Genomic DNA, 13,752 nt, shown 5'->3' with positions numbered 1-13,752 from the left:
ATCTGTACCTACAAAGGCAGAACCCAGGAACTGCAACAAAGACCTCTGGCCTGCAAAGCTGAAAATACTTACCCTCTGGCCCTTTACAGAAAGTCTGTTGACTCCCCACAGAGAGATCCCACATCACCACTTCAAGGCCCTGCAGGGTTTCCTTCTCAGACTCTCAGCGGAGGTGCATGGTTAATATTTTGTTGGAGGAATGGCACACACCACACAGGAAGCCTCCCTGGAAGTTAAGCAAATCTGGCCTGGTTCTGCTCGGTTCAGCCCTGAGGGTCTGTCCCCTGGCTCCCCTCCTAGGCCACAAGAGGGTCTGCCCCTCCCTGTCTGTCTTCCAAGGAGTGCATGTCATCGTAGGCGTGCCAGGACTGCCGGGTGAGTGGCAGCTGGCAGCACACCAGTCCATCTGCCTCAGAGGCACGGCCCTGGTGTGTGGGCTGTGCTGTCCCCTCGACCCTGCGCTCACGTGGGACACAGCAGAGGCTTCTGCTCCGAGCTCTGGTGTTCACCTGACTGTGCAGGTCAGCCCTGCAGCCTCCAAAGGGTAGACCAGACCGTGCTGTGTGAGGATAAGCACTGCTGCCCCGCTCACGCTCCCAGAGTTCCAGCTGCCTCGGCACAGCTCTGGGTCCTGGTGCTGAGACCCACTGAAGGTTCCGGAATCTGAAGGTCACCTTGCTCCACACTTTCTCCTCCCCTCCCCACCCACCTTGGGCACTGGGAGCCAGTCACTCTCCAGGGGGGTGTCCTGGGCACTCTGGAGGACTGAGAAGGCATCCCTGGCTCCACCCACTCGATGCCAGGACCATTTCAGCTGTGATCATGAAAAATGTCCCCGGATTTTGGCCAGTGGCAAATATAGTATGGAATCTGCTTGCTCTCTAACAGTAACTCCTGGATGTACACGCTGGGCTTGACTCCACCCAACACTCAGAGGCTAAACCAGGGGATCTCCGTGGTGCCACAAAACCAAAACTCCGGTGCAGCAACCCTGACAGCTTGAGACATTCCATGCCCATCAAGTCCCAAACGTGCGGTCAGCTGGGGGCTCCGTCTGTTTTCCAAAGCTTGTGTACTTCTGATCTGAGCCTCGCCAACTGTATGCATTTCCCTGGGTGGCCGTAACAAATGACCACAGACCAGGCAGCTTAAAACCACCTTATCTCCCACCTCTGGAGCCAGAAGCCTGAGACCCAGGCATGGTCGACAGTGATGACAGTCGGGAAGAAGGAGGCCCCAGACCACCCCCCTCTGTCTGCCCTGGATGCCGGTGGCTCTGAGCTTCCCACGGCCAGGAGTGGCTGGCCATGTCCTTCACACTAACCACAAAGTGCTCCCCTGAATTCCAACACACTTTCCTGACTTACAGCTACTTCCTGGGGGGCTCTGTATGGGAATGAGCTGTGCATGAGGATATTCCCCCCCTGCAAGGGTGGAGGACCACAGTGGGGGTAGGGGGATGTGTGCCATGCTCCAGTGGCCATCCTGGGGTCACAAGTGTGAGATGGGCTCCAGGGCAGGCAGGCGGTGACAATGTGGGATCCTGGAAAAATGACACTTGGCTCGCTGGAAGGGGGCACAGTTCCCGGCCTAGCTCTGTCACCACATGGGAAGTGCCCAATGTAGTCAGCTCTTCCAAGTATCCTGAGGGGCTGGGAGGTCTTTCATCATAAAATCTCCTGATTTTTAAATGTTGGCAGTGATTCAAAGTTTAAAACCACTGGGTTCTGGCTCAGCCAGGGGATCAAGGTCAATACTAGCTATGGACAGCATGTGCCCCTCTGTGTGTTCTTACTCCAAACCACAACCCTAGTCTGATTGCGAGAAAGTACCAGACAAACCCAGATCTGGGATGTTCTGCAAAGCTCCTGACCTGTCCTCTGCATGACTGACCAGGCATGAAAGGCAAGGAAAGTCAGAGAAACCGTCTCAGCCCAGTGGGACCTAAGGAGACACGACAACTGAATGTCATGTGGGATCCTGAGTAGGGTCTTCCGGCAGAAAAGGGACGTTTTCCAGGAGATGAAAGAATAAGGAAACCTAAATAAAGTATGGACTTTAGTTAATCATGATGTGTTGATATTGGTTCAACAATTGTGACAAATGTACCACACTAAGGTAAGATGCTAATACCAGGGAACATTGGGTGTGGGCTATGTGGAAACTCTCCATACTGTCTTTGCAACTTTTCTGCAAATTCAAAACTACATCACATGTTTATTTTAAAGGTTTGCAAAGTACAAACTAGGTGTATTGCTATAACACACTGCAGGATGTTCATGATTGCCTTATAACTTGCTCTTAAAGTCTCCATTTGTGTTCCAAACTCAATTTGTCCTCAATAAATATAAATATATAGCCATGATAATTTTTTTAGAAATCGAAAAAATTGCTGGGATGGTCAAGCTCCCAGGTGGGTGAACAGAGTTCAGTCTATGAACCAGCAGACCCAGTAGGAGAACAATGACAAAAATGGTTAGAAGGTGGGGAGCCCTTTGGGGGATTTGTGTGCAGCCCTTCATGGCACAGAGGGGGCACCGAGGTCCCTGGCCCCCAGCAGCCTCCCAGCCAGCAAGGGCCTCAAATCACATCAGGAGGCACTGCTCCCAAGTGGTAACAGTGACTGCAGCTGCTGTCTAAGCTGGGCCATGAGGAGCCTAACGCCACTTCACCCTCATACCAATATGGCTGCAAGGTCAAGAACCACTCCATTTGTTTGGGGATTTTCTTTTCAGCTAAAGAAAACATAAAATAGGCACTCTTGGGTAATTCACTGGTTGAGCATCTGTCTTTGGCTCAAGATGTGATCCTGAGGTCCTGGGATAGAGTCCCATATCGGGCTCCCTGCAGGAAGCCTGCTTCTCACTCTGCCTATATCTCTGCCTCTCTCTGTGTTTCTCATTAATAAATAAAATCATAAAAAGAAAGAAAGGAAGAAAGGAAGGAAGGAGGGAAGAAAGAAAGAAAAGAAAGAAGAAAGAAAGAAAGAAGAAAGAAAGAAAGAGAAAGAAAGATACTGCCCAAAGCCACTATGAGGAAAAGGAAGAATTCAAACTCAGGTTTAACTCTAAAGTTCATGACGGGAGAGATCCAGTGTAACCCAGTGGATCCCCGCCTGGAGATGCTCTGTCTGGAGACACTGGGAGTGCTCCTGGCATAGAAGGGGTGGGCCCAGGGATGCTCCTCAACCTCCACAGTGCCCAGGAACAGCCCACAAATAATGACTCAGCCCCAATGTCCACAGTGCCAAAGGAGTGAGCCTTTGATGGACAGGGAAGGAGTAATAGCTTATCGTATACCCAGACCTACTCGTGCTAACACTGTAAGAGACCCAAGACATTGGTAAGTACCAAGAACTACAGGCCAGTATATCAACCAGCACAAGCCACCTGAGTTACACTTTCTTGAAAAGATACATTTGTGCATGTACTTTTATATGCCAAGGGAAAAATATTCTAGAAGAAAACACCAGGACTGTTAACAATTACAATCAGTAGGACTGAGGGGTGGGAGATTTATTCTTTATTTTATGCCCTTACACACAATTTGAAATTTTATGTACCATGAGCATAACTGATCATTCAAAATTTTCTTCTACCAACTGGGGATTTGATTATATTAATTATCTAGCCCAAAATGTCAATAGTGTTTAGGTTGAGAAACCCAGATGCATGGAAAATGTAATCTAAATGACCACTGAATAAGTGATATGTTAAAGATTACTTCCCTAAAGAAAGGAGGCAGGGGAATGGGAAATCTGAGAAAGCCTCATGATTCGGAGGGAAAAACAAAGGCAACCATCAATGTAGACCAATATGACAGACCAGTGTAGACAGAAAGAACTAGCCACAGTTGGGGATAGAAGATGGCATGCAAGCTATAAAACCAAACAAATGGACTCCCCCATAGGAAACATGAGGACATTATTTCAGTTCAAGTGCACAGCCCAACCTGTGCTTTAAAGTCTGTTCCAGGGGCACCTAGGGGGCTCAGTTGTTTAAGCATCTGCCTCAGGCTCAGGTCATGATCCCAAGGTCCTGGGATCAAGCCCCATATTGGGCTCCCTGCTCAGTGGGGAGTCTGCTTCTCCCTTCCCCTCCCTCTGCTCTTGCTCACTCTCATGCATGCTCTCTGTCTCTCTTTTAAATAAATAAAATCTTAAAAAAATAAAATAGAGTTTGTTCCATGGGTTCTCTGGGTGGCTCAGTCAGTTAAGAATCTGCCTTTGGCTCAGGTCATGATCCAGGGGTCTTGGGACCAAGCTCCACATCAGGCTTCCTGCTCAGCGGGGAGTCTGCTTCCCTCTCTTTCTCCCTCTGCCCCTCTCCACCACTTGCTCTCTCTCTCTCTCTCTCAAATAAATAAATAAATAAAATCTTAAAAACAAAAAACAAAACAAAATATGTGACTCTTGGGGCAGCCTGGGTGGCTCAGCGGTTTAGCGCTGCCTTCAGCCCAGGGCCTGATCCTGGAGACCCAGGATCAAGTCCCACGTCAGGCTCCCTGCATGAAGCCTGGTTCTCCCTCTGCCTGTGTCTCTGTGTGTGTATGTGTGTGTGTTTCTCGTGAATAAATAAATAAAATCTTTAAAAAAAAAAAAACATGTGACTCTTGATATCTGGGTCATGAATTCAAGCCCCATGTTGGGTGCAGAGATTACTTAAAAATAAAATATTTTTTTTTAAAAGTCTATTCCATGAAAATTGAGTCCATGGAGAGATCGAGTCCATGTGGAGCTCAGCTCCAGGAATCTGATTCCCAGTAGGGAGTGGTATAATCACATGCAGTCAATGTGCAAGCAATCCCACCTACTACCACACAAAGAAGGAGCCTAGTGCCCCCACAAAAAGCAGGCACCATACAGAACACCTCCACACATAACTTACTGGATGTTGGCCACACTCTTCCTAAAAAAGCAAACTTGAAATTTTTAACTCTGAGCTTTTGACCTCAGTAAGTAGCTTCTTAGTTATAAGGGAAAAATTAGATATTTTTCCCCGACATTTTTATTTAATGTTTCTATCATTAATGTTTGGTGTTTTCTTGTTTTTTCCTTTTTAAAAAAGATTTTGCTTATCTTTTGAGAGAGAGAGAGGAAGCGAGAGAGAGGGAGAGAGGGAGAGAAAGAGAGAGAGAGAGCATGAGCAGGGAGGAAGAGAAGAGGGAGAGGGAGCAGCAGCCTCCCCACTGACCAGGGAGCCTGTCTTAGGGCTGAGATCACTACCTGAGCCAAAGTCAGACACCTAACTGACTGAGACACCTACATGTCCCAATTATCGGCATTTTGATTGGGTATTTAGACTGTTCCCAATTTCTACTTTACAAGTAATGCTAAGCGAACATCTTTATGCCCACCTCTAATTACTTTCTTAGTCTACATTTTTAAAGATGGCATTATGGGATCAGAGAGCAATAAATATATTTTTTTAAGATTTTATTTATTCATGAGAGACATGGAGATAGAGAGAGAGGCAGAGACGCAGGCAGAGAGAGAAGCAGGCTCCATGCAGGGAGCCTGATGTGGGACTCGATCCCGGGACTCCAGGATCATGCCCAGGGCCGAAGGCAGGCACTTAACCCCTGAGACACCCAGGGATCCCCCAGCAATAAATATTTTTAAAGTTCTTGAAAACATACTACTAAGTCATTGTTGAGAAAGTTTATCCCATTTTATACTGCTCCTCCTCCCTGCTCGTGCTCACTCTTTCTCTGTCTCTCTCTGTCTCTCTGTCTCTCTCTCTCTGTCTCTCTCTCTCTGTGTCTCTAAAATAAAGTCTTTGGGGAAAAAAAAGACAAAAACCTGAAATTTATGGGGCACCTGGGGGGCTCAGTCGGTCATGATCATGGGGTCCAGATCAAGCCCCACGTCGGGCTCCCTGCTCAGCAGAGGAGTCTGTTTCTCCCTCTCCCTCTGCCTTTTCCCGTTTGTGCTCTTTCTCTCTCTCACTCTGTCAAATAAATATTTTTTAAAAATCTGAAATTTATTTGAAACCTTCAAATTTGTATATCTGAAAATATGAAAGCAGCGCAGCCCACTCCTGAATGCACTCACAGCTGCAGCTCTGCTAGAGCTACAAATTCTCCCAAGGTGACTGACAACGCGGAGGACACCTGCCTCGATGTGGAATCTGGGGGTGGTGAAGAAAACACAGATTTCCTTAGCTGATGTTCATAACTCAGATTCTTTCACTCAGTAGCACATACTCCATCAGGCAGTTTCTCTACATTATGGAGTTTGAAAGCTGTTCCGTTGTATACCACCGAAAAGAAAAACTGATTCAGGAAATAACACTATACATTATATATATATATCGTACTACTTTTCTTAAAACAGAACTGCAAATAACGCCTCCCCCTCTGGCTGAGACTAGAATAGATAAAATCCAGATTTTTACACACTTGGGATTGGTAATGTTTTAACACATGGGAAATGCTATGGGGTTGCAAACTGCTTTATATTCTTCAAACATATTTCCAACTGTGCCAACCACCCTAACAGTTGGATGTGTTCGTAAACGAACCAAAACAGATCACATTCTCGGGGACAGATACAGAGTGGTGACTAGAGGGTCTCTCTGCCACAGAAGAAGCCTAATTAAACCTCTGAACCATCTCAGGAATGAGAATGTGGCTTTCAGGAGACACCAGGGCTCTGGGAACACAAGGAAGGGCAAGTGCTGCGGCCACATTTAGTGTTACCCTGCAAAGACCAGGAAATGCTGGCCAGCAAGGAGAAGGGGAGGTTGCTCAGAGGTAGAGTTGCAGGGAAAACATTTTTGACCAGACAAGCCTGGTTAGAGACCAGAGATGTCAGCATGCCTGGTCCCTCTCCTGAGAACAGCTCTGAAGGACCATCATGACCTGAACTGGTTCCTGTGCAGGTCTCAACGTGTAAAGAACTGCTGGGAAAGCACTTCCCCAGGGGTCCTATAGGGTACAAGGACAAACCATGTGTTCCTTGCACACGGTTCTCAGTGGGAGAAGCGGGACAATTCTGCCCCCAGGGAACATTAAGCTGTGTCATCTGTGGTTGTCACGATGGGGAACTCCTGGCATCCAGGGGGTGGGGCCAGGGATGCTGCTCAGCCCCGCAGGGCCCAGGATGCCCCACAGAGAAAGAGCTGCCCCCCCCCATGTCAGCAGTGCAGGGATGCGGTGAGGGGGGTGTGTGACTCTGCTCAGTCTGGCCCTCAGGTCTAGAGGGACTCCTTCTTCTTTATTACAGAGCCAAATCTGTGTCATCACCACCGAGGGGAAAATGGCCACTTAATTACATTTCCGTATGTGCGACGGAGAGTTTCCCAAGGGAAGATGGCCAGGAATATCACCTGGAGACAGGACTCCACTGCGCGTCTCCTGAGCAGTCTAAGCCCAGCTGTGAGCCCCAAGTGTTCCTCTGCCAACTGGGTATCTCAGAGCAGCCCCAAATCCCAAACATATCTTCTTTGGCTTTGATCCCTTTACAACCACCTAGGGGCAATCCTGCCCCTAGGAGACCCTGTGTGGTGTCCGAGGACATCTGGGGTGGTCACGACTGGGGACACGGGGCTACTGGCATTGAATGAGTGGGGGCTAGGGATGCTGCACACAGTGCCTGAAGTGCCCCCAATGTCAGCAGTGCTGAGGGGAGAGGCCCTGGCTCCCAGGCAGCACATCTGGAGGAGAAAGACCGGCACGAAGGCTCAGAGTGCACAGTGGGGATTGCACCTGCACGACGACAAAGCCGCCGAAAGCCCAGCAGAGCGCGTGGTGGCACTCACAGCATCTGCAACAATCGCATCTCATCGCTGCCATGACTCTGAGCTAAACATTCTCACTTCCCCATTTACAGGTGAGGAAACCTGGAAGCAGAGCCCCCTCGATGCTGGAGGAGGCTTCGGAGTTGGCTGGTTTTCTCTCGACACAGCAGTTCCTATGTCCTCATCCCATGACCTGGAGCACTGGGAACAATGTTCGAGGCAGGGTCTCTCCCTCCCTCCCCCCCCCACTGTGGACACTTGGGGCCGTCCTGGTTTAAGGGCTAGATCAACAACTTTGGTGACCATGAGGGTGTTGGGCACCTAGGGGGGTTACTCAATGAATGGTTCTGCTTTTTTTCATCTTTTGGGGGCTGGGGGTGGGGGCGGGCCAGGCCTGGCATGGTGCGCTCCTGACAGGGGTCAGCCCGGAGCCCTCCACAGCCTCTACAGGGAGGTCCCAGGATCACCCTCACTGCCAGGCAGAGGGACACTGCTGCCAGCATGCAAATGCTTCCCCCAGCCCTGAGGCCCGCTCCCAGAGCAAGTGCAAGACCGGACACTGCCCTCCATGGAAACTAGGGTGGCCTGTGTGCTGCCACACTCCCACAAACTGTCACCGTGATACCAGGAGCCCTCTTGTCCCATCCAGAAATTTCTAACCTTTGGCCACCTGCATCCGACCATCAGGGCCAACAGCCTTTGGAAAATGGCGTGGCTGGGGTCCAGTCTCTTTCGTGTGGCTCTGAGTGGAAAGGGGGTGGGTGGCTGGAAAAACGTACATGTGGGGTAGATGTGTGGCACCAGAGGCCACTGGGCCTGAGGTGGGAGCCACTTTGGCCGCTTGTGTCTCAGGGCACACACCATCCGTTGCTGGGCTTGGGCCTTGAGTCAGAACAGAGATAATGGAGAAACAACAGAAGGTAACTGCCCAGGGACAGCACGGTGATCACACGTGGGTGGGTTGTCCATCTGGGTCCTCCAGCAACCTGGCCACTCTTGGGGTATCCCACGTCACCTGTCATGGGGACAGTGCCTCAAACAGAACTGAGACCAACTCCTTACTCTACTCCCACCAAGGCCCTGACCTGAGACAGAGGAGATAAAATGCATGTGCCTCAGTTTCCCCTTCTGCAACACAGATAGGGGTCCAGCATGGCGGGGCGAGGGCAGCAGGTAGTGCCCTCTGAACTTTACCTCCGATCCCATCCAGCTTCATGGCGGCTCACTGCTAAGAGCCTCAGCTCCTAGAGTGGCCTCTGGTGTCAGGTCCAACCCACCACGACGGAATCCCATCCCACATGCGGCCCAGGGCCACCCAGAGACCAACAGCTTCCCAAGACAGTCCCTCTGGTTCCCAAATGAGTCCAGCTCCTAGGCCAAAGCAGCCATGTCACCAGGACTGGGTCTGATCCCACCCTTGCTTTGGTCCACACCTGCGGTGGCAGTTGTTAATATTAACTCACACCATGAGGTGAATGTTCACACGCGGCACCAACAGAATAGTCATCACAAGTACAGCAGGGTCACCTCACACACCATCCCAACCCTTAAGACAGTCCTGGGTGGTGATTCCTATTCGTTTTTACCCATAAGGAAACCAACAGAGAGGCTCAAACCACACAGGGAGAAAGTCATCCAGGGCTGAGCAGGAATTCCAACCCCAAAGCCTCACTGTGCCACCATGTGCTCCATGTTCCAGAAGGTTCCAGAAAGCTCCGTAATTCCCAACCTTTCACCTCTTACATACCTTACTCCCTGGGTCCCTCCTCCTCAGCAGTGCCACATCTTAACCTTACTCACCGCTTTCTCCCAGAGGCCTGGGAGCACCTGCCTGCCCTCCCCACCTAAGCTGCACACGCAGCCAGTTAAGGCCCAGAGCTGGCAAGACCAAAGTCAAGGGTGTGACTGTTCAGCAGCCCCAGACGCAGAGGAATTCATGCCCTTGTGCCAGACTCACAAGGACGTGACTTAAATGAGAACGTGTCTGTGATCACGGCTTCACTGGGGTTGACCTAAGGCAGAGGGAGGGGAGGGGCTCTCGGGAAGAAAACAGGGTCATTCCCCCTCGGCCCTTAATCATCAATGGTTGCATGCTCTGGAATATGACCACTTAGACCAAGAGGTGTTTTCAGAGTGGGGGGCAGGTGTTGATAAAATATATATAATAGAAAATTTACAATTTTAACCAAGGTGTACATTTCAAAGGCATCTAGTATATTCGCAGAATTGTGCAACCATCACCTCTATCTAGTTCCAGAACATTCTATCACCCCAAAAAGTAACCCTGTCCCCATCATCTGTTGCCCCCTCTTCCCGGCTCCCCAGCCCCCGGTCCCTGCGAGCCCTGTTCCCGTTCGGGGACGAGCCTGTCCTGGACATGTCACACACGCGGACTCACACCTCATGGGGCCTCCTGTGTCTGGTTCCCTCTCTGAGCATCATGAGTTCAGGGTCTAACCATGGTGTGGACATTCACGAGTGGAATTGCTGGGTCAGAAGGATGCTCCATGTTTAATTTTTGGAGGAATCTCCAGACCATCTTCCACCGTGGCTGCCCCCCTTACATTCCCCCAATCCTGTGAGGGCTCCCATTTCTCCCCATCTGTGACAACACTTGCCACTGCCGTCAGTTTGATGCCAGTCGTCCTGGTGGGGTGAAGTGCTGTCTCACTCCAGTTTTGATTTACATTTCCCTGAGAACTAAATGACACTGAGCATCTTTTCATGTGAGACCAATAATTTTTAAAAATTTTTTTGACTTTTGTGTTAAGTATGCTCCATGCCCAACATGGTGCTTGAACTTAAGAACCTGAGATCAAGGGATCCCTGGGTGGCGCAGCGGTTTGGCGCCTGCGTTTGGCCCAGGGCGCGATCCTGGAGACCCGGGATCGAATCCCATGTCGGGCTCCCGGTGCATGGGGCCTGCTTCTCCCTCTGCCTGTGTCTCTGCCTCTCTCTCTCTCTCTGTGTGTGACTATCATAAATTAAAAAAAAAAAAAAAAAAAAAAGAACCTGAGATCAAGGGATGCCTGGATGGCTCAGTGGTTGAGCTCTACTTTCAGCTCAGGGAGTGATCCTGGAGTTCAGGGATGGAGTCCTGCATCAGGCTCCCTGAGGGGCCTGAGGTGTCTCTGCCTCTCTCTCTGTCTCTCATGAATAAATAAAATCTTAAAAAAAAAAATAGTCACATGCTCCACTGACTGAGACAGCCAGACACCCTGAGAGCAATTATTTTTGATACCAGGATCCAGGTATCTGGGAGCCAATTCCACTGCTAGAAGAAGTGTGGTGGTCCATCCCCGAGACCCAAAAATCCTATGCAAAACGCAGGAACTGTCTCAAGGAAGAGTTATGAAGTGGGGGAGCCCAGGGGCTGGGGCCCTCCCCGGCTCGGCTCCCCCATTCTGGAGCCTCAGTGTACTCATCTGAAGACAGGATCTCAGAGGGGCAGTTCAGGGTCAATGCAGCCCTGGGTGGAAATCACCATATGCAATGTGAAGTGAGACAAGAGTGGCCAGCTAGTCACCCTAAGAAGGAGGAGGGAGAGGGCAAGACACAAACCAACAAAAAACAAAGCTCAGTGTAAAGAAAACTGAGCCAGGCCCCCTGGTGACTGCAGACAGAGGTGGCTCTGTCCCACAGGTTCAGAGCATCAGGAGCTGGATAACACTGGACGTGGGGGTAGGTAAAAGCAGGGGGAGGCCAAGAGGTGGCCTCAGGAGGGGCGGGGTGTGCCGGTGTGGAGGGCATTCCAGGGCAGGGAAACAGGGGCGGGACCCCAGGGGGGCAAGGGAGAAAAATCAATCGTGCAGAGAAAGCTGCCCCGGGCGGGCTGGCGCAGGGACCTGCCAACCGAGGCTCCGAGGCAGAAATGAGGATGGGGGTAGGGAGCCGATGAATGGAATCAGCCAGAAGAGCATAAATCCTTTCAAAGCCCCCAGGGCTGAACTGTGAAAGCAGCAGCAAATGGACTAAAGTCCCACTGGGCACAGAAGCACAATCAGTAAGTTTAATAGGTGATGGGCCCCACGATGCCACTCCTGGGTATCCACCAGAACTGAAAACATCTGTCCATACAGAAGCTGGTACACACACATTCACAGCATCACAATTCACAACAGCCAGAAAGTGGAAGCAACCCATGTGTCCAGCGATGGATGCAGGGATAAAGACTGTGATGTATTCACACAATGGAATATTATTCAGCCATAAAATATGAACGTGGACAGACCTTCAGCACATGACGTGCAGGGAGGGAACCAGACACAGAAAGCCACATAGTGTGTGTGAGCCCACATGTGTGACACGTCCAGGACAGGTTCTTCCATGGTCGGGAAAGGGGCTCATGGGGCCGGGGGGGTTGAGTGGGAAAGGGGACTGAGAGGGATGCAGATGGGTACAGTCCTTCATGGGGATATGTCTCTGTGTGGGAAGATGGAAGGTTCTAGGGACAGGTAGTGGGGGTGGTTGCCTGACAGTGTGAGTGTGCTTCATGTCGCTAAGCTGTGCACTTAGAGACAGTTGAGGGGCACTGGGTGGCTCAGTCAGTTAATTGTCTGACTCTTGGTTTTGGCTCAGGTCACCATCTCAGGGTTATAGGACTGAGCCCTACGTCAGGCTCCCGGGGAAGTCTGCTTGGGTTTCTCTCCCTCTGCCCCTCTCCCCTCCAGCTCTAATGCTTTCTGTCTAAAATAAATAACTAAATCTTTTTTAAAAAATTTAAAACGGGGGCATCTGGGTAGCTCAGTGGTTGAGCATCTGCCTTCGGCTCAGGTCATGATCCCGGGGTCCTGGGATCAAGTCCTGCATCAGGCTCTCCGCAGGGAACATGCTTCTTCCTCTGCCTGTGTCTCTGCTTCTCTGTATCTCTCATGAATAAATACATAAAAAATAAAATCTTAAAAAAAAAATAAAAAGGGGTCACCTGGGTGGCTCACTTGGGTAAGTGACTATCTTCAGCTCAGGTCATGATCTCAGGGTCCTGGGATTGAGCCCTATATGGGGAGCTTACTTCTCTCTCTTCCTCTGCTGCTCCCCCTGCTTGTGTGCATGCTCTCACTCTCTCTGTCAAATAAATAAATAAAATCTTTTAAAAAACTAAAAATTTTAGTTTAAATTTCTCACTCTTTCTGTCAAATAAATAAATAAAATCTTTTAAAAAACTAAAAATTAGGGCAGCCCCGGTGGCACAGCGGTTTAACGCCGCCTGCAGCCCGGGGCGTGATCCTGGGGACCCTGGATTGAGTCCCGCGTCAGGCTCTCTGTATGATGCCTGCTTCTCCCTCTGCCTGTGTCTCTGCCTCTCTCTCTCTCTCTGTCTCTATGCATAAATAAATAAAATCTTAAAAAAAAAAAACTAAAAATTAAAAAAGAAAGAAATGGTTAAGGTGGTGACTTTGATGTTATGGGTAATTAGGGAGGAAATGGGTGTGGGGAGCGGGGTGGGACACTAAAACTGGGCTGAGTAGTGACAGAGGGAGAAGTAAATGGGGACGATGTCTGGTGTGACAGATGCTTGATCCATGGTGCAGGCCACAGCTGACAGGTCCCTCCCCCTGGAGGCGGGGGGCTTGACAGGGGATGGCCACATACCCGGCACCTGGCAACAGCCCGTGGTTGGTAGCTGAGCGTGATGAGGCCACTGAGGAAAAGGCCTTGTGTGGCCAGGCTGCTCACTGCCCCAGGTGGCTGGACAGGATGCTGGAGGGAACTCGTCCTTCCTCCAGGGCGGCCTCCCTCTGAGGCCCAGTTCTGCTTTCAAAGGACACCCAAACACCTCCCCACAAAACAGCCTGCATTCCAGCAACCTTTTGTTTCCCCAGACACAGTATTAACATGTAAGCAGAGACCCACAATAACCCTGTGGGAAGCAGGCCGTTGGGTGTAGAAGCAAGGAACACCACTACCATCAGGCAGCATCTGGCCCTGGGCCACAAGTGTCCCAACTCTGCCCCCAGATCTAAAGCTCCCCCTCTTTTTATTAAAATGTGGTACCTACACAAAGCCACTAGTA

The 13,752-nt window shown here is 50.3% G+C and overlaps 1 protein-coding gene across 2 annotated transcripts in view; it reads right to left on the bottom strand.

The window, feature by feature from the left end:
• The window catches only part of GNG7 (G protein subunit gamma 7), a 125,217-nt gene that overhangs the window by 101,581 nt on the left and 9,884 nt on the right, over positions 1–13,752 (bottom strand). The window contains exon 1 of one of the 2 annotated variants that reach the window (XM_072721897.1): positions 73–737. The exons of the other annotated variant lie outside the window; for it this stretch is intronic. The gene's annotated coding sequence lies outside the window, so the exon portion shown is untranslated. Of the gene's footprint in view, positions 1–72; positions 738–13,752 lie in introns of those variants that run through there. 2 annotated transcript variants of the gene reach the window in all.

Source organism: Vulpes vulpes, chromosome 9 (genome assembly GCF_048418805.1).
Source record: "Vulpes vulpes isolate BD-2025 chromosome 9, VulVul3, whole genome shotgun sequence".
NCBI lineage: Eukaryota > Metazoa > Chordata > Mammalia > Carnivora > Canidae > Vulpes > Vulpes vulpes.
Note: the sequence above shows the minus strand (reverse complement) of the source record. Positions and strands in the feature narration are given on the sequence as shown.